This window comes from Stegodyphus dumicola, chromosome 7 (assembly GCF_044657685.1).
Source record: "Stegodyphus dumicola isolate Sdum_Otavi_A_Nest chromosome 7, ASM4465768v1".
In the NCBI taxonomy this organism is placed as follows: domain Eukaryota; kingdom Metazoa; phylum Arthropoda; class Arachnida; order Araneae; family Eresidae; genus Stegodyphus; species Stegodyphus dumicola.
The window spans coordinates 114,237,077-114,262,870 of NC_140774.1; the positions used below are offsets into that span (position 1 = coordinate 114,237,077).

The 25,794-nt window shown below is 32.8% G+C and overlaps 1 protein-coding gene across 2 annotated transcripts in view; it reads right to left on the minus strand.

Moving 5' to 3' along the window:
- Positions 1 to 25,794, minus strand: part of LOC118183119 (teneurin-a-like) — a 1,514,249-nt gene that overhangs the window by 1,064,927 nt on the left and 423,528 nt on the right. For both annotated transcript variants that reach the window (XM_085820731.1, XM_085820730.1), the window contains exon 2: positions 3,282 to 3,360. The gene's annotated coding sequence lies outside the window, so the exon portion shown is untranslated. The remainder of the gene's footprint in view (positions 1 to 3,281; positions 3,361 to 25,794) is intronic.

Below are 25,794 nucleotides of genomic sequence, written 5' to 3' on the forward strand. Positions count from 1 at the left end.
ACCATTTAAAATCAGGCAAAAATGTAGTCTTAGTTTGCCTTAGATTTTGAATAACTATATACGGTTTATATTATTTTACTAATAGTTATTTTAATTTGTGAGCCTTTTCTAACCATTCTTGTTTCTTTTGAGTTTCCTCGCCAGAGCTAAGGTGAACGAGAGTGCATTTAAACTGTAGTAGCGAAAAGTTTAGTCAGAGCGTGTTTTCGCTATTGAGTGTGCGCATTGTTATTTCTACCAGCGCTGTTTGAATTTTGAATATCGGCTTCGCATTCTTGCCGCCGAAGTTAGTATCACGCCATCACGCCGGTGTAGGTTTCTGAGTTAGTCTGCTAGGTTAAACTAAATTGTGTAGTCTTAAATTACTAGCTTATTTTTTAATTTAGTTTAGTTTGTTGTTATCTTCTGTTTAATTGCCACAAGTGAACGGTGGATTCTGTAAGCACGATTGAGCTGTCTGTAAACAATTTGAGTTCAATAAAAGAGTCTTTTACACCCTTCTTCTGTTGTATTCATCTTCTGTTCTTAGCGATAAGTAGCTACAAAAATTTTCAAGTAGGTCAAGCTGCAGTGTATGTTAGCCAAGAATACTAGATCTAACATTTGTTTCTGATGATTTTAAACATCATCAGACACAGGTTTCTCTTCTTCATGGACAAAAAAAAAAAAAAATATTTTTCATGAAAGCAAAATTCCCGAAATATTTATATGCTATACTACGTTATGAACTATTTACAAATAAACATTTGCCTCAAAAACATTATGAATATTTTATAACAAACTTCTCCATTTTTTTATAACTGAAATGCTATGGAATGCGTATCTATTTATATATTTTTAGTTATATTTGTTGCGACAAGCTGACCACTCCTCCAAGGCATATGCTCATGCACCCCTGGGCCCATGGTCAGGAAAGTAGATATCGGTCCACTGCAGGCCACGACCCACTAGAGCTGTTGCGCTACTGAGTTTAGTTTAGTTTAGTTTTAGTTATGTTTGTGAAAAAATATTTAAGTTCCATTGTTGTCTTGAACAATACTTTAACTTGTGTATTAATGTTATTATTTGGTTAATTTTATTAAAATAGCTGTGGGCAAACGTGAACACATTAAGCGGCGCGTACTAACATAAATATTTGTACTGAATAATTAAATTACATGCACACTGTGTTTAAACCTGTTATCAGTTAACATTCGTTTCTCCATTCTAGAAAGGGCCTGACCACTTCTAAACAACCCTTACTTTAAATATAAAATTCCCCCCCCCAAATTTTGTCTCAGCCTGTATGTGCCTTACCAAGAAAGGAGTTATTTATATTATAAATGCTTCATTTTACCTATCTGAATTTTTTACTCATAATGATAATAAATATGCATTCATTGGAAAGGAAGTATATTCTCTTTTAGGGGATTTTTCTGAAAATGAATCTTTCACCGACAAGTCATGAAAATTGGTTGCCGGTTTTGATCATGAAGAGGTAGATAGTCCCGATTTAAATTTCTAGTTTTTGATAATGACATAACACAAATTTTATTAATATTTTAAATGTTCATGGCTTGTTATAGTCTGAGAAAAATTACTTTAAGATAAATATTTTTTCTATTGAGTGGTGTACCTTGATTAAGCTTTTGATGTGGTGATCATGTGAATAAGATATCATGAAGGAAGGAATGCAGTTGGTAACACTGTTATGAATTACCGGCTTTAATTTCTTTATATAAAAATGAGCGTAGTAAAATTGTAAAAGAGGAATTAAATTGGGTATGCATATGGCATAGATATAACGCTGCTTTAGATAGTGAATTTTGTGTGTTTTGTGCAGAATCGCCAGATAAAAAAGGCTTCATTTGTTTTTCATGATTTTGTTTTCGATGAAACCTTAGCGAAATACGTATGAGCAATTATAAAACTGTGTCGACATCCACCTTGGCTACAAATGAATTCTTGAAGTGTGTTTTGAAGTGGTTAAAACAGCATTTGATTCAGGTTTAATACAAAAGCTATGATGGATAAATTGTATTCTGTAAAAGCACTTTTTCTTATTTCAAAAACATTTTTTCATGTGCATATGATAAATGCAGAGAAAAATGTGCTGTTGGATTTTAACAGATAAAATGTGTCTTACTGCTTCAGATTACTGCATTAGATACTGCAGTTTCCGAGCCGCGGTATGAGCTAGGGATCGCACTGCTTTGAGAGAAAAACCATTCATTACAGTGAAATAATTAATAATATCAAACGAGAAGGATCTGACTCAAAAAATTCCTTATGCCTTAAATTAAGTTTCCAGAAACTATTCTATGCTCATCAGGTCCATTACAAAGATTAAGACAGTTAACTAAATGGTTCACTTGAAACAAATATGAGCTGTACGTATTAATAGCATATTTAGTAATGGAAAATACATAATTTCATTTCAAAGTATAGTACTTTTACTTCAGCCAACATAACTAACGACTGCCATTTGTTAATTACAAAATGAAAAAATGTATAAGCAGTCCATTTCAAATTTAAACCAGTAATAATGCCAGAAGCCTCTTGAAAATGCATAGAACAGCACTAATTGCATGCTTAGGTAAACTTTATAAATCTCGTGTTTACACAGATTTTGGGTTAAAACCATGAATTATTATAGAATAAAAATTTATCTAACGTTCTCCTGGTACGTACAAAAATGTATTAGCTTAAATTTTGCAAGTAAATATTAACCTAATACATTATATTTACTTAAATAATAACATCGAACGGTGTGCTTCCCTGATTAAAATTAGTCTGTGTTCAGCTTTTCAAAAAAATTTCGCTACTGGAAACATTTGTCCAAAAATTTAAAAAGGAGTTCTTTCCTGCCATGCTACAGCATATAATTAATTCATTGCTTAAGCCTTTATCTTAATTATAACAAAAGAAAGAAAGATTAATTGTATTATTGTTAATATGTGTCTTCTTTATAAACCTTCCACTAGTTTCGCACATATAAGGTAAACCGCAAAGGATATTACGAAGGAAAAACGACTCATTACACCTTTATAGCTTTTCAGAAAACTACTCTCTGAGGAACACAGTACTTTTTGCGATGTGTTACACATCCTCTAAGATGCACATGAAATATTAAGCAGTCCAATGGAATAGGTTTCTCCAAAAGAGTCTAGACAGTTCATAAATATTTAGCATATGAAGTCTCTAGGAACTGTTAAAATTCAAATGTTTTTACTTTAACCCTGAGGTTCACTTTACATTTTCGGGCTCAGATAGGTTATAGAATATTCAAAAAGGCAACTTACATGTTTGGCTTATTTGCGATTCAACTAGTATCCATTGCAAACTGTACTTTCTTGTTTCTTCAACATAGAGCATTTGCACCTATAAAGAAGAAGAAGGTTACTTTTTTTAATATGAGTTGAAATGCAAGTAAAGCAGTAAGAAGGTAATAAAAATGTATATAAATGACGGATTTCCATTTCCTTACTACAAGCAAAACTTTAATAATAACTTAAATAAAATTCAGGAATCCATCTAAAATAAAATAAGTATTAGGATGAGATCTATCGTTCCTCTGAAAGCATATACATAAATAATTTCTTTCAGATTGTTCACTGTTTTAACATTATTTCAATATTTAATTAAAATCATATTTATGTTAAACAGCTGCAATACTGAAAGTCTGGTTTCGACTTGTACGTTTAGTTACACACTGAATCACTGAAACGTTTATATTTCCTTTTTAATACTGTATCAAACTAGTCATTTTTCAATGTAAATATTGTAAATATGACTGCTGTCATTTTAGCCCAATCCCTCAAATCTTTTAACTACTTTACAATGGTAGAAACAGCAGTAGCGTGCAATCGTTTTAGATTTCCCACCTAAACGGTAATAAGTACCTGTCTTCGGCGTAAAAATTAGATTTCAGTCTTTTCGGGTACTTACTCATTTTGAGTTGGAATTAATTCTCATCTCAAAGTCTCTTCTTTGAGTTTGCCAAGTCACTGAGTTACATATGCGTGTAAAATTATGAAATGCATAATAAAGTACATTATTGTTCTATAATTAAAAATATATATGTTAGTTTTATAAACGATTTTTTGTTTTTACTAAGATAGAATTCATAAATCTAAAATTTAGATTTACCTGTGGAGGAGCTAATAGAAATGTCAAAATATGCTTTAAAAAGTACACAGATGTGATAAAAAGAATTATAAATTGTGTGATATATCATCGCTAAGGTATTAATGCATTATATTTTCGCCATTATAATGTAGCCATCCAGATATTTATACTTAAAGGATTCTTGCAACGCATTCGGGTATACTCTTTGTTTCCCTGCATTTAAGTCATGAATACCCAGAATACTGAATCTTATGTGAACTTTGAGTATTGGCACTGACAAGCTTGTCGATTCTCAAAACAATCTATGCTCTCAAGTAGTTTCCCCGTAAAATAGTTAAATTTGCTAGATCCCATTTAGTATGTATTTCGTTTAGTATGTTTCGTTAATAATTATTTTCTCTTCTTCGTCCGCTGGAACCGCCTTATTGAGAAAAGAATAATCAAATATAGAAATACCAAAGGAAAATGGTATCTAAGAAAAGAAATTATAGCTTGAATTTTGCGACTCTGTAGGTAAATGGAAGTTCTGCGTTTCTCCAGCAAACAAAATTGTTCTTTCTCACAAAGAAAACGTTAAAATAAAAGAACTGAGTTGGTATTTTTCCACATATTCCAAGAAGGCACTAATACATTAGGTCAATAATTCGGTACAATTTAAAGTGAGTGTAATCAGAAGTAAATTTAGGGCACTGCTGAAACCTCAAGACATATTAATGCAAGGATTTATTTCTAATATCGCTTAGTATTGACCTTTACAACTTTGTCTTCCCTATGGACCGTACCAATGAACCTTTCTTAACAGGTTGCTAATGTTTCAATGTAAATGAAGATATAATTAAAATACAATTCAGTAATTAACATTTAGTTCCAAGCTATCAATCAAAGAAATCGATAACTAACAGTTTATTCGAAAGGCCGGTGTCAGCGAAATTTATAACTATCGATAATTTAATTACTAATCTTAAAATGTTTCCATATTAACATATTAAAATTACCTTTGAGTAATAAAAAGGCATCTGTAGGCGAGGAGATTGTACAAATGCCTTATTATTTAAACTGTGAAATATTTTTTTTTTTTCTAAAACTGAGTTAACATACTTTTCGTTCTTCCTTCCAGAATATAAGTTGTAGGGTTTTAATGCATTTAGAAGCTTGCGTAATGTTTTGCAGATCCTATTAAACTGATAGCGAATTATAAGTTTTAAACAGTCTGAAACAAATCACAAAGTCACAAAGAAGTACAAAATCTCAAAGATGTATAAAATAGTGAATCACAAAGGGAAGAATCTCAAAGAAATATAAAATGGTGAATCATAAAGTGAAGAATCGAAAAGAAGTATAAAATAGTTTCAACTAACCAATTTGTTTGTGTCTTAAATGAACGTAAATGCACAGAGGAAACTCATCTACTTGAGGACATTAACATAACAGTTATATTAGTTGAATTCAAATGTAGGTAATGTAATCTAAGACTACAGATAAAGTAAACTAACTAGAGTGGCTCAAAATAGTTATCGGCGCGAATTTAAACATCATTTAGCAAGGCTCTAAAACCGAAAATGCAACTTAGGTAGAGCTGAAGTTAGTAAACAACAGCGAGATACGACTGGCAGAAGCTCGCATCACTGAGCTTAAATACTCCAACAACTAATTTGAATTCTGAGGAAAGAAACATTCTACGGAAAGAAAAAGTCTAGTTAAGTTTTAAATACCTAATAATTGGTTAATTAACATAAAACACCTCATAAAGTATACTAATCGTAACAATAAAATAAAATATTCTGCGTCTGTAAATTATTAATAATGTATCATATAAAGCAGGGTTTCTTAAACGTTTTTCAGTCGCGACTTCTTTTTATCACTGAGATTTTGTCGCGACTCCCAGGACCCCATAATATTTACAAATATTGTTTAAGCATTGCGCAAATCCGACACACGCGTGAGTGAAACTGTCACTTTTTTCACTTGTACTGTAATATATTATTGCAGTTTTAGGTCATTAACTTAAAGTTCTAATTTTAAGACATATAACAATATGAAAATTTTATATAAATAACAGACAAAATGGCAGCGTCACGTGCAAAGCAAGGAAAATGAACGTTTATATTATAAAAAGAATGCGTCGAAAACCTTTCGTTTTTTAATTTGTCTGTATTGCCTTATCTTTATCTATTTTCAGACACATTGCGTAAAAATATTTGGTAACTGTAAAATTATTGTAATAAGTTAAAGAAATATCAAAACTGCTAAAATTTTTGGCGACCCCCTTGGGGTCTCGACCCACAGTTTAAGAAAACCTGGTATAAAGAATTACAAGTTGATTATTTAAGGTAACGCAGTAGAATATTCTGACCTAAAATGTTAATTATTTAATGAAGCATTCGAGTTTGGCATGTCGCATAACATATTTGTAAATTTGAAAATTCGGTATTTCTTCTGCAATCACCACCTATAACCTACCATTATTAGTATCTTCTTAGAAACAAAGAAAAAATTACTTACTATTATTTTGACTTCATTAAGTGTTTCTAAAATGGAAAGATATAATCTCCCTTAATGAAATATGTTGTTACCTATGAAAGATTTAGATGATTAAGTATCTGAATTAGTGAACTGAAATGAGACACATATATTATCCATTTCTTTATTTATTCAGTCATTAAAAGCTTTAGGGGATTAGAAGACCTATCTCATTGTTTATGCTTAGATAAAATTCATTATTTTATTTTCATCGCAGATCCAGAGGGAATATAAAGTACAGAATTTCCTACCCCCGATAAAAATGATAACTTATTAATTTTGCAACATCTTTCATGTGGAATTATTAAGTTGCTTTCTTCAGTAACATCAGTCATGACTTCAACAGTGGTTACTGTACTGCTCATTCTACTTAATTATTTACTATAAACAAACAGGCGTAAAAACAGTTTTGTATTACATTTTATTATCTTAACAATAGTTTTCCTTATATTACAAAAAACGTTTAATACTGAATTAATTTAATTTAAGAATGTGGTTATAATACAATTTAATCGATCACAAATTAAAATCTTTGCATTCATTCATAATTGTTAAAAGCACAAATTCCAGAATGCACTTTGAAATTATCCTGACAATTCAAACTCGTTTGACAGACTTTGGTTATTTATAAGCAATAGATTAATTTAAAAATCATTTTGGCTTGCTAAGAATAGAAGCTATGAAGACTACCAGTAAATGATATTTTATAAGACGTGTTTTGTTGAAACTTGTGAAGTCAAGGCAACGTATTGATGCATGTGTAATAATGGTGTATCAGCAAAGCCCCACCTTTATATACCAACATACTGGATCCATAAAATGCTCGGAAAAGAAGGGTAAAATTTTACTTGTTTGCAATATTTTTATATACATCAATATGAAATCATGTCATACCTTTCCGACAGCTAAAACGAAGAACAACTGTATTTCCGTTTAAGTTATCTTGTAGCGATCTACTCACTTATTTAAGACTGATAGATTACTTATTTCCACACCAGTTTAAGTAATCCTGACTCAGATTTAAAAAAAAAAAAGAGTTTTATATTTGAAATTTTAAATTTAACAGATGTACGACTTATGTTTATAAACCAATTTCTGCGGCCTATCAAACGTTCAGTCAAACTAATCTAAGCTCTGCTAATAAAAGTCTAACTTCGGTATAAAGTGATTAGCAGAGCTAAACAAGGAAATATCACAAGAGTAAGCATCGCTACTAAAGCACTCTTCCTAACTTTCAAAAACTCTGTTCTAGTAGCTAATTTGCCTTATGGTAAGAGGTGATAAAATAAGAAGTGACAGCTCAGATAAAATAAAAGATAATGTGTTAATTAATATAAACCTTACAAGGCGTAAGAGAAACACGCCGACGTGGAAAATAAAACAGGCAAATCGACAACCTTGTATTCGGCGTAAATGTTTTAAAATTTCAACCAATTTCGAGGGCACAACGTCTCCTCCTTCATCAGGAGCAAAAGGGAGAAAGTCTCTTAGCGAAAGCGAGAAAGTTCGCTTTCTCGCTTTTGCAGAATTGTTTGCTCCTGATGAAGGGGAGGGACCTGTTTTGCCATGGAAATCGGTTGGGATTTTACAAAATCTACGCCGAATACAAGGTTGTCGATTTGTTTGGTTTAAAACCTTACAGTCTGAATAAAAGTTTTCGTCCCTGCTTTGTGAGTAAAAATTCATAAAATGACCCTGAATGATCTTTCCTAGTCTATCACACTGATTCTTGATATTTATATACAATCCTGGTTCGTAATTTTACTTAAATCCTTATTCATCAGAGAAAATGTAGTCGTGCCATCGCTACCACATTGTAATAATTTGATCAAAGAATTATTTCAAAAACGAGTTCTTAACCGTAAAACCCCCCATCATCAATTGTGAAATGAATCTAACAATTGCTTTAATGTATGTTGAGTTATGGCTGATATACATATACAAAGCTCAATTTAGCAAACTTTAAATAAATGCCTTGCATACGAATTAGCACCTATATTTAAGCTTGTATGAGACTGACAGGTTGAATCCCTCCAGGAAAAAAATAATTAACGATCGAAAGATCTAATATTAAAATTATTGAGACTTCATGCATCCTTTGATGTAAATATAAAATAAATATTTTAAATATAAAACTTATATAACTATCTCATTACGTTTTATATTTTTTCCTTCTTTTCACATACCTTCGGGCTCTGATTGGAAACATACTCGATGCGAATTCGAGAGGTTCAGGTTCGAGTCACGGCGAGAGCATTCCTCATTTTCATATCTTCTGCCTCAAAACAATTCTAAATATCCTACAACTGGCGCTCGAACTAAGAGATGGAGGGGACTATAGTTCGTCACCAACAGGATTTGGCGACTGGGTCCCTTAATCTCCAGTCGTCCTCTAAAAGGGGGAGTGTATAAGGTGTTAGGTATTTTCTCCCTCCTTCCAGCATGATTTCGAGGCGTAACGGTAGCATACTCGGCACGCATTTGAGAAGACTAGATTTGAGACCCGGCGATGGCATTGAAAATTTTTCACATCTCCTGCTTCAAAATAACCTAATGACTCTAAATGTTTAAGATACTGGACTATTCTTTAAAGAATGGTGTAGGTTTTGAAAGTGATTTCAAGAACGTAACATCGTTTCTTACGTTACTGTTCACCCTAAATTCAACTTCATAAATGAAGAATCCAATAGGCTTGCCTAGATTTCGGCAGAACGTGTAAATAAATAGAAACTTTGCGTTTGTGAAAATGCTAAACGGAAGCAATTTCAGTTAGAAGAATCATAAAATAGAAAACAATAGGTTGTTTAAAGTAATGGAATTGTGTGTTTTCTCACTGTTGCTGTGAGTGAAAAATGTCAGTGTGTCTGATCGAGCAAAACGGCCGTTACTTAAGTAGATCCTGAGCTTTACAGATGAAGAAGTGAGGCGGCCGTTATTCAAGTAGATCTTAAGCTCTACAGATGAAGAAGTGAGGCGGCCGTTACTTAAGTAGATCCTGAGATTTACAGATGAAAAAGTGATGCTTATAGAGTCTGAGAATTTTAATTTCGTGAAATCAGTGCTCAGAAACAATCAAGCCACAGTTATGCGAATATGAAATCCGTGGCAAATAAAAGTAAGGCAAATAAAAAAAAATTCTCTTTTTTTTATTTGCCTTACTAGTAGCTGTGTTTTGCAGAAAAAGGCTTCTGTGATATATTTTAGCGTAAAGCGTATGAGGTATTTTCTCTTTCCTTTCTCCATGCCTTCGTGGTGTAATTATTAGTACACTGGGCGCCTATTCGAAAGGTCAAGTTTTCGAGTCCTGGTGAGGGTGGTGGATGATGATTCTGCACCACCAGGATTTGGCAATGGCGTTCCGTAACCGACAGTCGCCCTTTAAAAGGGAGAGCATATAAGACATTTCCGCCTTCCTTTCTGCACGACTTCGTGGTGTAACGGTAGCACTCTTAGCGGATATTCGAGAAGTCCGGGCTCGAGTCCCAGCGAGTGCATTTATCTGTAAATATTTTTGTCAATTCAGTTGACAAAGGCCTTAATACATTGGCTGCCAAGTTAAGTACTTGGAACAATATCGATGCATTCTGTATTGTACTCAGACTAGCAAAATTGTGCCCTTTTTCCAAATGAATTTTCGTAATTTTCTACAATTTCAATAAGTTCTTTTATCTTTTAATACAGCAAACATCAGCTAGTTTCCCTTAAAATGTGCTTAAACGTGCCATTTCTTCCAATAAGTAGATATTCCTTGCATTATTTTTGTAATTAGTTAAGAATTAATGATAATATCTAACAAGAAAATCATTTTAAAATTGCATAGGACATATTTCTTGGTATATATTAATTTATTATAATAAAAGATAAAGATTTTAACAGTCACGAATATATAGCCTAGCAAATACGAATTTATGTTTCTGAAAGCTTTCGCAAACTGCAGAGAAATGCAAATACAGTAGCAATAAAGAAACTAGTGTTCACAAGGAAAACACAACTTTCACGTAGTGGCACACCTCTTCTGTGTCTTGCGTAATAATGTACAAAATGTGAAAGCTTGTGCGAAAACATGTATATTTTGCTTTCAAACAAAGAAAGTATTTAAATAAGACCCTCACGCGATAAGATTTCCAAAAGATGCTGGAATTTTTGAAAACTAGAAGATTCGTATTATCATTATCGCTGGTCACGTAAATCGCAGGCTTTCTATTAAGTTTATTTGCTATTCAGTAAAACAGTTTCCTCCTTTTCCGAAGGAACCATAAAATGCCCAAATGTACAATTTGCATCCGTTTACGGCGGCTGCAATGTATGAAATGTTACAGTTTTTCTCTTTCTACATGCATGAATACATGGCTTGCGTGCAGGTTCTACAAGCATTCCTGTTTTATGCATTATTCTATACTTAATAAATTCTTTTCAGAAAGAAGTTTTATCTCAATAATAATGACAGAGATGTCGTAGAATATGAAATGGCTGTGTGTTGCCACTTTTTAATTTTTGTTGAATTACTTCAGTTAATAATTTATTAATTTAAAATGTCGCTAAGTTTTAGCTGTGTTCAGCGTTAATAAAACTAATGGTATATATCAATTTAATTTAGCACAAAAATATATATCATGTGTTACCAAGTCATATCAAAAAGCTTCACATCATACAGAACTAAATCCTTGATAAGCTGAGCTTTTTTTGAATTTAATTTATGCGAAATATATTGCGATATTTATAAAGGTTTTATGTCGTGAAGCGAAACAAACTTTTGTTATCCGTATTCTCTTGCGATTTCCTGTGTTATGTTTTCGTTAAAGCTTTGAGAGATGATTTTCAACCAACAAGCTACAGATTATATAACAGCGAGAAGAAAAATGGATCAGATTCAATCATGAGATGAAAGAAACGTAATGAGATTGTAGCTTTACATCGTAACTGCTTGCTTGAAAATATGAAAAAAAAATCGAATTGTACTAAATCTATAATTTAACTTAAAAAATTATATTACATTGTATTAAATGTTTTGTAATGAAATATAATTATTTGATAATGAGTTGGTAGAGTATGTGGTTGGTAGAACGGTCATTTGACTGAATTTTAAGTCTTCGGCCATGTGAATATTCGGTAAAAAGATTTAGTTTGGTTATCTTGAATTTCACTTTTTAAATGAACCAAATTTTTTAAGATGGAAAAGTTAAATATTCAGAGGTTTTCTAAGAATATTTACAGTAGTTTACACGTTTTTGGAAGAGGTCTCCTGAAATTAAAAATTTAACTATTTGTAGAGTATTTCGTGGATTAATTTTAAATTTCTTATTTTTTAAAGCTGCGTTTTTTGTAGACCTTAATACTATTTATTTATTAACAGTTTTTCGTAATTTCTTCTGTACAATATTGTCGCAGATCTTGAAAAAAGTAAATTATTTTATAAATAGAAAGTTAGTATATTTTTTGTAACTATAAGCCTATATGAGAATGAGTACTCCTTATATGAGAGTTAAGAAGAAAAAAAAAACATTAAAAAGCTTTTTTAAATATTATCTTGATGTTTATTTTGTGCAAAACATATCTAAAATAATTAATATTTACAAAAATGAGTCTTATGCTTCCGAAGTGTTTACTTTTATATGAACATAGAGCTTCATTATTGTTTAATTCAAAAATATATTCTCAAAAATTCTTTCTCTCCAGTGAGCCCTTATACAGATTCTGAAATGTTTTTATTGCATGCACATAGATGATAAAAGTAACAGGAATGGTAAAGCAAAAGTAACAGCAAATCAGACGAAATAATTTGAGGACCAGTTTTTGTTAAATAATTGTGATCATATAAATTTGTTTAACAGCGGCAAAAATATTCCTCAACATTCATTACTCTATTCTTTAAAAATAATTCTTATAATTAAGAATATAAAAATATATAACACCAACTATATTTATAAAATTATAATATACATTTATAATTTTTGGAAACTGCATTTCCAATTTGAAACTGAGCTGAAGGTGACGTCACAGTGGCATGTGCATGCGAACGCAAACATGAAACATCGAAATTTGACGACAACATGTTGCTGTCTGTCCCGTTTAATATCAGGAAGCTTAAAACTGTGTAGTGAAAAACAATAGAGAAAACATATCGGGAATTTAATGAAGATATGTAATCCATAAAAGATTAGCATCATAAATGTTTTTCGGGCAGTCAACTTATTCAAAATGCAAAATTTGGAATGAGTTTAATGAAATAGTTGAATCACTGGTAAAGAAAGAACAGAAGCTCTTTACCTTGATATATCACCTTGACGCTCATATGCAGGTTCTTAGAATGATATAAACCCGCTGGAAATTTTAAGGGGACTCATACACCTTAAAACCCATAAGATCTTCGAATATGTGACTGTTGCAAGAATTGGGATAACTTATTTATTTTAAAAGCAATTACTTCCAAATATTTGCAGCTTACTACATAATATAGCTGCTTTCTGAAATAGTTATCTGAAAGTTTGTGTTACCACAAATATTTTTATAATTTAATCCGTTATGTGACAAAATGTTTCGTCAAGTTTCCACCTTGCGCGCACAGTTTAAACATTCTGTTGCATAATTTAATTTCATATTTAATATATAGCTTTTATAACATTTGGAAACTACTGTGAACCTAAAATTCTAAGAATTTCATGTTAATTTTTTATTTTACTTGGAGTTGAGTTTATAAAATGTATTTTATTAAAAAAATCTGTAATGGTTTCGTGCATAAATTTTTTTAATACTACAATATTCATCAAATTTTTGGTTCAGTTAGAAAATAGTGCCCATATAAAGACTTCCATTGAATTTTAAGTATGTACCATTAGCCATTTTTAAAATATCATGCGCGCAAGGTGGAAACATGACGAAAACTTTTGTCACATAGCGGATTAAATTACAAAACTATTTGTGGCAACACAAACTTTCTGGTTACTAGTTTCTAAAGCAGCTATATTATGTAGTCAGCTGTAAAAAGTTGGAAGTAATTGCTTTTAAAATAAATGAATTATCCCAATTCTTACAACAGTCACATATTAGAAGATCATAAGGGGTTTAAGGTGTATGAGCCCCCTTAAAAAACTGCCGAGTTCAGCGGAAGAAAAAATGGTGCAGCCAAAGAATGTTGTAAGCTTTCCATCTTCCCTAATTAGAAAGATCACCTAGATCAGTGCAGTATTTTCCTTTCTCTGAGAAAACTAGCGAAAATGGCACGCAAGCTGATTTGCATGAAAAACCTGTATACTGAACTACTATCTACTTCCTACGTGACAGTACCACCTGAAAATTCATAAAGTACTTGTTTGCAATACATCCAGTCAATAGTTGTGAAAGTGCTACTAACAAAGAAAATATTACAATCACTTTTAAGTCTGCGTCCGCATGTGATTTTTCTATTGCTTTCATATGTAAGGGGCGCAATTTAACACTTACAGTAACCCTCAATATAGCCCCATAAAAATGTCATTATAGGAAGTCTTCTCGATTGATTATGCGGGAACTGAAATCAAGGTGGAATACCTATGTCTGAAAGTTCCAATGACCAAGGTACACAAGAAAACACACAAAGATTTTGTAAGGAAGTTTCCGATCTTCTTTGTTTAAAAATCCCTAGTAGCTAAGACGGATAGAAAATATCTAACTTCAAACGTGTGTTCTTACGTAAACTTGCTGTCTACAAACAAAGGAAACCGACATTCTGCTTCAGACGTCAAAATTTTGGCCACAGCAAGCATTATTGTTTTAATAAAACTTCATTTTAAATATGCTGAAAAACCACATTCATCTTATACATGACACTCCCAAACGGGCAGCAATCTGCCTTTTACCATTTTAATTGAAGTCATCCATGCAACTTTACAGGTTATCTGCAATTCCCAATGATAAAAAAAATAATCGCAATGACGAAAGAGAATCACACGTACCTCCTCAAATTAGGACACTTAACCAAGGATTGGCTTGAAAATCTCGATTTCAGAGCGTTTCTTGATAAAAGTTTTATTTTAATCTGTTTTAATGAATCCATTTATGTAAATCATCAAGATCACTTAGGTTTCTTTTTGAAACAGGAGACTTGAAAAATGAACAGTGCCCTCACTAGGACTCGAAACCTGGACCTCTCGAATACAAGCCGAGTGTGCTAATCTTGCCCTATGAAGGCATGTATAAGGGAAGGGATGAAGTATATTATATACTACCCCTTTGTAGCCATTGGGGATTAGGGAACCCAATCGCCAAATCCTGGTGATAAAGAATCATCATTCACTACATTTTAATTTGGACGCCACTGTAGAGTCATAAGGTTTCTTTTGAAGCAGGAGACTTGCAAAATGAGCAATGCTCTCGCCAGGAGACTAACATGGACATCTCGAATACGCGCCGAGTGTGCTACCGTTACATCACGAAGGAGGGAGAAAATGCCTTATAACTTATTTTTTAACATTTATGCACCCCTTCTATGAATAACTCTGCGAAGACAAACCTGTACTGAAAGTGTTTCAGAAGGCCTTGGTTTTAAGCCGGGTACGTTTTGCTTCGAGCGATATTCTCGGAAAATCTGGTATAGTCATAGGAGTCTGCTATAGTCCAATCTAAATATAGAAACACTAGAATTTCGAGAAGTATCGAGGCGGCGTTCCCTCTTCACACCTTCAATTCTCCTGCGCAGGCGTCATTGACATCTACGGTTCTTTAAAGCCTTTGGTTACTGTACTCGGTTTCCCTGTAGCAGTTGTCCACCATTTAATGGACCATCCGAATGTTGATGACTGCTGGGCTGTTATCTAGACTATTCGCTGAGATGCAGTGGGATCGAACTCAGTTATTACTATTTCCTGATCTCCTGTAACTGGAACAATCATTCTTGATAGAAATACAGAGCCGACGATTCTTCTTGAGTTTGAATCCAATGTGAATATTGCTTATTATCATTTTTATAAAACTGTAAAGTCTTCTTTTGTTGTTTTAAGGCTCATTTACACAAGCGGAATTCTGAGTTCAAGTACGAAATCGATGGCCCTGCTAAACGGGATTAAAATGCATTTACTAGTTTCGAAATAAAACTGATTCAAGTAATCTAGGGATTTATTGCATAAAATAAGTTAACTATCTAGGCTATAAGATTATTCACAATTATAGGAATGAAATACTTTGGCAGCACATGAAACTGTTTCCCTTAAAAAGCCCTCAAGTAGAGCCGTCACGTTTCGCGCGCATATCATGTTCAACTAGAATAAACGGCTTTTATGGGCAATCTAAGTAAAGAGAACTGCTTGAATTGTGGTCTCCTACAATAATTAAGTAAATAAATTAAAAATATATAGAATAATCTACATTATAACTGTCAGAAATAGATTTATTTTATAATGTTAAACGAAATGCCAAAATTTTTTTAAACATAAACGGGTATATTTCCTTAATTCAGCACATTTTGAGACATTTCAGATAATAATTGCATTAACTTAATGCTTTAATATATAAATAACGGCCACTGTAACTTTAAATCATTTACCGGAGCTATCAACTATTTATTCCGCGATAAGCTAATTGAATGCTTTATTCTTTCGAAACGCATTGGAATATAAAAGCTGAGTTGAGATAGTTACACCGAGCGGGCGAGAAATGGCTATTTAACGCTAAGGTGTTTAATAACAATATATTTGGATAAATATGAAACCAGTACCTGCTGCTATAAATTTTTACACCTTCTGGGCAAGATAAGACATTTTCCGATCGTAAAAATAGAAGAGAAGAGATGGGATGCTGAAGGTATATAACCCAAAAATATGCTAATATTGGGTACGCAAGAACTGATAAAAATTTTATGGGCTTTCAAACTTTATGATTGTTAAATAGGTAGAGATTTCACGAACTTCATAGAGAGAAAGAGATAGCAGCTTCGAGGAAAGAATATCAGGAGGAGGAAAATGTAAATGAAATTACTTTTCATACCCGACAGCTTCTAAAGTTAGTAATCGATGTTTTTCCTCCTGATAATATTTATACGATATTCTAAGAAGTTTATTAACTATTTTTAATTTCTACAACTGATTTGAGTTTTATAACTGCATGTTACGAATAAATGACGTTAACTTGCTTTGGTAATTTTTTAATTCTCATGATATATATACTGGATTTCATTGTCAGTTGCATCAATTTATGAGTGTTTTCTGAGCATTGCCCATTAAATTCTTCCTTTTCATATTTTCAGCAATTATTTATGAAATACCCATTTTTTTGTTCAAGGGCTTAATTTTATAATTAAGTATCTGAAAATTAATATATATTGTTGGCATTGCCAGTATTTAAGATTCTAAATGAGTTCTAACTAACTTAAGTTCATGATTTGTGAAAAATAATCGTATAATTTATCAACTATTCACAATTATTAACCATTATTCAAGCTAACACTCAGTATGCATTCTTAAGACACGACATAAGATGAGAACATTTAAAGCATGCAATTAGGAAACCATGTGCATCTTATTTCGTATTTTTAGCACACAATGGGCTACAATTCTTGAAATGGGACTTCATTATAAACGGCGAATAACTTTTTAAATTGTTGCACCAAATGTTATCGGCCTGTATTGTTTTTCAAGGAATTAGATAATGAAGAATCTGTATGTATTTATGTTCCTTGCATTGTGAGAAACTACGGTACCTAGAGTCACAAATTTTGAATAACGTAGTCCTGCCTCCTAACATGAACAGATGGAAGCCCGAATGTTGAATTCCGAATTTCTTTATTGCTTATTTCGTATATTGTAAAACTTTAATAAATTTTACGTTAACAATCTCAACGATTTGAAAGCCAGCAATGGCAACACTGCTCGAAATGAAACTCTTCTATCTATAACGCGAGAGACAGTCTCTCAGAAATTCTAAACATATGCTATTTTTCAGTATTTTGTGATTTTGCTGTTGAACTGAATTTCATGTGACGTAAAAACAAAGAACGTGATATTTAAAAATAAGGTTAACACAGGAAAAGTTAATAAAAAGGACTAAAACATTTTGCACTGTCTTGCTAAGAAATATCTTACAAAGAAAATTGATTAGTGATAATAGAAACTGAGGAAAGGCTGAAAAAACATAAACATGCATGCTAACACTCAACAATGCATCGGGAATTCCAAATATATACGGTCATGCAGCTTCTAAAATTTTTGTGATTTTGTTGAGCTATATATGTCATAAGGAATAAAACGATGCATCATAAAAAAAAACTAAAAAGACAAAAAAATGCGTTAGCAGAAGTGAATGCAAAAGCAAAGTGGTAAACTGCAAGCTCATGGATAACGTAAAAAAACCTTAACAAACCCTTTTAGGCTATTACGAAAATCTGAAATCATTCACGTTAAATTTTTGATTTGATTGTTTATATTAATTTATTCACTTTCGGTAGACTTTGTTCTGATTCCTCAAATAGACAATTGACTTTCGTTTAGAGAAAATTCCCATAGCATATGTACGGGAGGTAACGTTATGCAAACCATCGCATGTCCTGCAGTTGATTTATTTGCTCAACAAAGACCGGTAATAGTAATGGATTTTGAATATAGGTAGGTTGAAATTCAAAACATTACATAAAAACAAACTGAGAAAAGTCATTTAATATAGTTATGAAAACAGGTTTTTTGTTAAAGCTACTGAAAGAACCGACTCATAATTTGAAGCTTTAATTGCGTTTGTAGTATTGAAAATTGCTGTAATTTTTAGCGAAGTCCACGATTTAATTTTGCAAAAATTAAGTACAACGTTGAAAATGCAGAGTGATAATAATGCACGAAGGGCACATAAGCTTACTTTTTGCATGTAAACATTGTAGTTAATGCTTAAAAACAAAACATAAGTACGTGAGGAAAAATGCACGAAGGCCTGCGTATTTTACTTGCTTATTTTAATAGTAAACACAAACGGTTAAGTCAAATAATCTTACTATTAAACATGGAACTGTTCAGAAAAGCAAAAATATATCATTTCATGCTGAGGTACCGATATAATGTTGTGGTTGCTAAGCGACAATTAGTTGTCATTGTTTTGGTACCGAATGTTTTTGCTTTGATATAATAACATTTTTTCTTTGTCTTTTGTGGCGCAGAATAGATTTTTCTGTTTATTTCTTTTCTACCTGTTATTCGGCATATGTTGTATTCACATTCTTTCTCGTATCGATTTTGCAACCGCAAAGAGAGTTTGCGTTTTCTTGCATTATTAATTTATTACTTGGCCACGTCTAGCTTATTATTCGAATGCGTATATTACCGAATCGCATTTTTCTACGGTAAATTTGAAGCTAGGGAGCTTCTTCTCAGTCTATAAAAAGTGATTTACATCTAGACACACCAAATGGCATGGAAAGCAAATGAGACATTGGTTTCCAGGATGAGGTACAGATAAAAACATTTATATCAAAATTTTTCTTCTTAATAAGTTTACTTAATCAATAATAGCCGCTTCTTAGTAATTGCCAGAAAAGTGCAATAAAATTATAAACCGGAAGTTAAAATTTCTTATCTGAGTACCGGGCTACCCTATGCACCTTTAGATGTCGCCTTCCAAAGATGTAGAACTTTAATTTCACAACTGAAATTTCGTCATATTCTCTTTATTTTAAAAAACATATATTCTATTGTTATACCATAATAACATAAGCTTGCTAAGCACGTGTTCGGCAGTTTGGGAAGAAGCATAAGGAAACTGAAAATCTCTCATAAAACCTAATTAAACATTCATTTAGTTTTGCATAAAATTACAGTCACTATATAATTTTATAAAAATTACACAAAAAATAAAATATATATGTAAGGATCCAGAGACTACAAAATAGACAGGATTACAAAATAGCATATCCTTCTAGTTAAAGGCATGGTAAAAATTGTTATTATCTTAAAAATTTTAAATCACAGTGGTTGTTTCTATATAATGCATGAACTAATTTTATTAATGATAAAGATATAAAATTGTCTTTTCCGCAGAATACAAATTGTATAAAATACGACAGAAAATTCTTTAAAAATATGCATTTTTCTGTTTTAACTTTTGAAGGGCGGTGGTTACCCACAGCAACCACCTTTTCTACTGAACGTCTTAGTCACTCGTGTGAGTGGTTTTCAAGAATGACAGTTTCTAAAGTTCCATTGTAGCTCACTAAATGGCAATCAAGAAACTTAAGCCAGTAGTTGATGCAGGAATTCGTCTTCAAGAAAATAAGCATCAGCCATCGAAGACAACATCACGACGATGTGCACTCTGAAACACAGAGAACAAGTCTGTAATATCAGTGGGGCAATGCAGCACATGCAAAGCTCTGCTTGCATCACTCTGCTTGAAAAAGATAAACTCTTTCTATGGGTACTATAGAGACTGATTTGTAGGGATGTGTTCTGTTGGTGGTGGTCACTGACACTTAACACCAGAAATGGTCATTTTTTTCATGATTCTTGAACAAAATATATGTAATTGTTGCAAATAATTCCATTGTAACATTTGATATAAGAAATAAAACAAGAGTTTTGCTGAGAAGGTTAATTACCTTTGCCCCTCAAAGAGTTAATGAAAGATTTCAAAACTAAATCTTTCTTGAGAAACCGTTTCTGATTTACTGGATTACATACACTCATACATAAAAAAAATGTCAAATTAGTTCTGTGGATTTTTCTTGAATAAGTTAATACTGAAAAACCTAGTGGTCAATGTCACGAGTAGTCAATGTCAAATGACACCAATCCCATGCACGGGAAAAATAACCAGGGTTCTCCGAGTAGATAGTGCAACTGGTGGAACACCCGTCCTTGGACCTGAGGTGACCTGATGACCAAACAACTCTCTATCAAGGAAATATATTCAAATATAGGCAGCACTGGTAGAAGCGGGATTTTACCTGGTGATAACCAGTTGTTAGAATGCAATACTTCATTTATATGAAGCAGACCTCAATCCGAGTCTGCAAATTGTTTAACACCTTCAAAAACAGTATAAGGTATTTCTTCCGCCTTCTTAGCAGAGCTTCGTAGTGTAGTGGTCAGCACGCTAGGCGCGTATTCCAGAGGTCCGCGGTTTGATTCCCGGCGAAGGCGTTGCTCATTTTTCATCGCTCCTGTTCCGAAATAAGCTAATGACTCTACAACATTAAGGCAGCACGTGGCGACGTACTTTCCAGCCATACTAATCGGTTGGTGCAGGAGACAGTAGCAAATATGCAATCCTACTGTCAACAGTGGCTCAATCCAGACTGCAAGTCACGTCGTTCAGTAACATATTAAATATGCTATCTTAAAACTCTTGTAGTGGATGCAATGACTAAGCAGCGCTTGCTCCAGAAAACATCCAAATATCGGCAGCATTAGCGAAACGTTAGTCGCACGACGTTTGGTTTCTGCGCAGCACACTTCAGTTCAGCCTCTGAGGACAATTCCGACATTCATCGACATTCAGTCAGCATGTGAAGCCTCACTTTCCATCCGTACTCATAGATGGCGCCACATGATAAAACGTTCTAATGCTCAGGTTATCATCAGACTGATAATTCTGGATGCATCAGGTAGATACTGGGAAGCGAAACTTAATTAGAAATTTTTGCAGGAATGAGGTGCATTTATATCACCTTTGCAAATGCTAGTGTTACATTTAGCCCAAACTAGGGAAGAAAAAATTGAGGAATGAACAAAGTTACTTCAAATTTGGATTAATTATTCGAAAGCAAAGGATGACAGTGTCATGATCAAATGATGATCAAATGGTTATCAGAACTTCCTTATTTTTTAAGTTTCGTCTAAATATATTATAGGTACACAAATATATATATATAATATCTACAGAGGGAAAAATAACTTGCAGAATACAAAGAAAATTATCATTATGAGGCTTAAAACTCCTTATGAAACTTAGAAAATGCAATTTATTTCCTTACATTAGTTTGTATTTGAAGCACATTTTTTGAAGACTGATTAAACAAAAAATAAAAAAAAAAGAGGAGCGAAATTATAATTTTCCTCATAAAGAATAATAGCTTAACCTAAAAGAAATGACTAAAAAAGTCATTAATTGATGTTTCGCATGTCAGCAGCTTAAAGTATTACATTAATCACATATTGGAAAAAAAGTATTTTGGACAGGATTAAGTTTAAGAAGGAATTAATATACAGTTTAAAATTAAAAAGCAACATAATTTCCTTTCATTAGAGTTTAAACGCGATAAAGTGAAATTAATTTCAGAAAATTGTGCATGAATGTAATCAAATGTTTAATTTTATGATAAATTCTTATTTCTGAAAATGCTATTATTTCTTCTTTCTGAGATTTAAAGCATCAGAATGGTTTGCAGTTTTCTCTGCGTTGTTCTCTGTTTGATGTTTTATATATTGAATGTATTCAAATTCTAAACCATTATTATAAAAATATCCGGAAAAGCAGGCGCTCGGTTGTCTCTTCTCGCTTTTAACTAAAGTTATAAGGTTCAAGGCAGTTTTATTCACAGAGGAAACTTAAATTCGGTTATCTAACTAAAGATAGGAATAGGTAGGCACTGTTAGCTATGTACTTAGTCAAAAGGTCCCGATAGACAAAAACATATGTGTATTTCAGCTTGAATAGAAGTATAGCAGTATTATATTTGCTATTTGCATATAATACAGCTTAATATTTTGAAGACCGTTACAAATGAAAATTTAATCTTGTTTTATTTCACGTTTTGAAATGTTTCATTATACAAATTAAAAGATTTCTAAAGGACTATTTATCAGGTTTTTCTGTTCCTTCTGCTTGGTTCCTTTTCCTCAGATCTGCCCTTTTGCTTAGAAGTTCTTTCTCAAAGTCTCTCTTACCCTTCAGTATATAGCCCCAATGTGTTTTGACCATAATTCAAATAATCTTGTAGCATTTATGAGGTAGATGGTTTCTGATGCGTTCAGAGAAGTAAATGGCTGTATACTTCATCTTAGTATTAAAATATGTCTTTGTAAAGATGCTTGTTCCCTGAAACGACCAAAGTAAGCTGTCTTAATACCAAAACGCGTAGTTGTTAAAGAGCGCCAATGCTATTCAGATATTTGTTTTATAACATATGTCGTTTTTCACAGCCAGTCGAAATTATGACCCCTGCCTCTATCTTAGAAATAGGTGTGTTGTAGAAGTATACGAGAAAAAAGTAGTTTTTATTGTTCTGCTAGAACTCACTTTTAGTATCACAGCTGATTTTCTATTTAAAGTTGACGTTTCTGTAATAATGTACCCAATTGTGTTCATTCATGCATATTGTTTCTGTAAAAAATGGTACTTCTAACTACTATAAGTACTGAAGGAGAAATGATTTTTTCCATTTATATATTCTCCAATTTTTTTTTTCTTTCTTATCTGAGCATTCTTAGGAAATTGCTAAGTCCACTGATCGTTTAGATGTTTCAACACCGAGAAAGTTACGCAGGGTAAACCATAGGAATGTACCGAATCGCGCATGCAGAAAGAGGAGCTTCGGCCAAATTTGGATGCATAAAATTTTCGAGATCGAATATGACGATTTCGGGCCTCTCTCTTTCTAATAGCAACCTCTCCAGAAGATTACTGGCTCGACGTTATTTTTGAATACCTTATGCTGCATAGACATTATATATACTTAAAAACAGTCATGCGTTTTCTAGGAAATGAATCCGGACCGAAGGCTATATCAACCTTTTCCCGTTTCCATGCCAACAAACAGGTGTTATATAATCATCATGAAAACGTATTGTTGTAATTTTGATAATGTTTCGAATTCATAAGTTACAGCTACGAAATTCTTATTGTTTCAAAGAAGTTTAATGCGTATGTGCGATGTACGCCCATTAAAGACTGACGTCATTCAAGTTTGCCGCCAGCTCAACGCAAAAAAGTGCAGATGAATCGTAGCCATGGACAGAAGTAGACAAATTCTGTCAAGGCCAAAGCAGACGGTTTGTGTGACTGTAAGTAAGACGCAAAAAGTGCCCTCGAGTAACCTTCTAGGAGGTTGGAGGAAAGATAGCTTTCCAGTCGTGTCATGCTATCCGGCCAGTCTTTGTGAATTCCTAAACTTGTTCCCCGAGGTATGAATTACAAGGAATGAGTGAATTATCTTGTGAACTATGTTTGGACTGCGCTTTCTCCTGCAGGGGTTTCTAATTGATGTGTTAATTTTATTTTTACCAGCTTTCTAATTCATAATAATGGTTTAGTCAGTAAAGTAGTATAGTTTATGCCTGACGTCTCGCACTCAAGTAATCCATTATACCCACATGTATACCTACGTTTAATTCGAAATTGGATGTAAATATGATATTTCATTATAAGGTATTTTATGTTATTTTAAAGGAATTTTATGATTTAAATCTTAACTATTTCCCTCCCTAGACCTCACTAGAATGTCAACTGGATGGTCGTCGACGGTTCTGAATGTTTTAAATATGAAGCTTTTCGCAGTGACGTATACAGTATAAGCTCTATCGTCCAGTTCTACCAGTGAATATTCTAGCTTAATCATTTTCGCTAGCCGGCCGTAAAGGGCGTCATTAAAACATTGAACCAGCTGAAATAGGCCTAATGTGTGTAGTCTCAAACGATACTTCAAAAGCTAGGCTAATTTAAACATGAAATTTCAACTTATATCATTTTAAAATACCTGAAAGTGGCGGTGTACGATTGTACGCGCGAATACTTTCGATTGTAAGCTTCTGTTTAAATCCAAGGTTAAAAAAAGTTATTTAAACCAGCTTCTCAGGACTTTTCTTATAATATTTCACACGGAGTGATAATTCAGTTGTCAGTCTAATTAGATCTGAATGGTTTTCAGTTAATATTACACAGTTAGATCCTCATATGAAATACGATATTTTAAAACGCCGTGTCCTTAAATTGCATTTAAAGTTATGTTGGCAAGTAGATAGACTTACAAACGCCCTGTACAGGAAGTAGACAAACATCGCATTTCTGAAAGTGTTATTACTTCAGCAGTAACCTAGTAAAGCTAAAATAATTAAATCATTGACCATGAAGGGAGTTTTTGTTGCGTATTGAATTATTGCTTTGAGCGTTTGGCTTGGAAGAAATAGAGAAAAAAATTCTAGCCGTCTTTGATTTTGAAAAGAACTGAACACTGGTAGTTCAATCTGGGTTCGATATCAGACGAATGAACTGGCTGCATGAACGTTTTCGTGGCTTTTCCTATGTGTAACGTGACAATGAGCCAATTTCCGTTAAAACATTCTTCACGAAAGAATACCTCTCCTTAAGCAAGCAGCCCTGGCGTACTTTTCCATAATCAAGTAAAACCAAAATTAATATACCCACATCTGTATTATATTGGTTTGATTTAGTTTATTATGTCAAAGCACACTAAAGCAATCTGCACGAGGGAGGCTTTCGCGGAGGATTTTCTAAGGGAAACTCGCTCGTATACACGTTACACATGCGGAAAACCACGAAAACGCCCATGCAATCAACCCTTTCGCATGAATTCGAACCCAGGTTAGAGCTACAACTTTCAGCGATTATACCGCTCGACCGCTTATGGGCCCATTTGTATCACATCTTTATGTAACCTCGGAATATGAAAAGATTATTTCATCTTCTTTTATTTAAATGAGACATCACAGAATTTTGAAAAGTTGAATGACTGTTTTTAGGATTCCTAACGTAAAATAGGTAATTTTGATTAAACAATTATTGTGCGACTATCATGAGTAATAATGGCTGTTTAAAATAATTTTACAGACATTACATACGAAACGCATCCACGTAAATGCAGTTTCCTCTGAATAAACATTTTACTTAATTTGATTCTTTTGATGTTACAATAAAGCCATCCTACTGGTAAGAACATAATAGTATTGCCACTGCCCTTTTCAACAATCTTACAGAATTTACAGAGTAAATTTCGACATAATTGCATTACACCCAGTTTTGAGAAATTAATATTTCCGAATGTATATCTCATCCTTTCTTTTTTAATTTGTAATTAATTTCTCATACTCTAACTACGCAAATGAAAGTTACACGTCTTCAATGTTAATACGTTTCTTTCAATAATTACGGTTCAGTAATTCTGAGTTGGATATTTCGTTGTATGTAAATTCTAAAGAAAAAGGTTTTAATTTTCTCTGTCGATAACACTTGGAACTAAAACATGCAGCATTATTTTGACATATT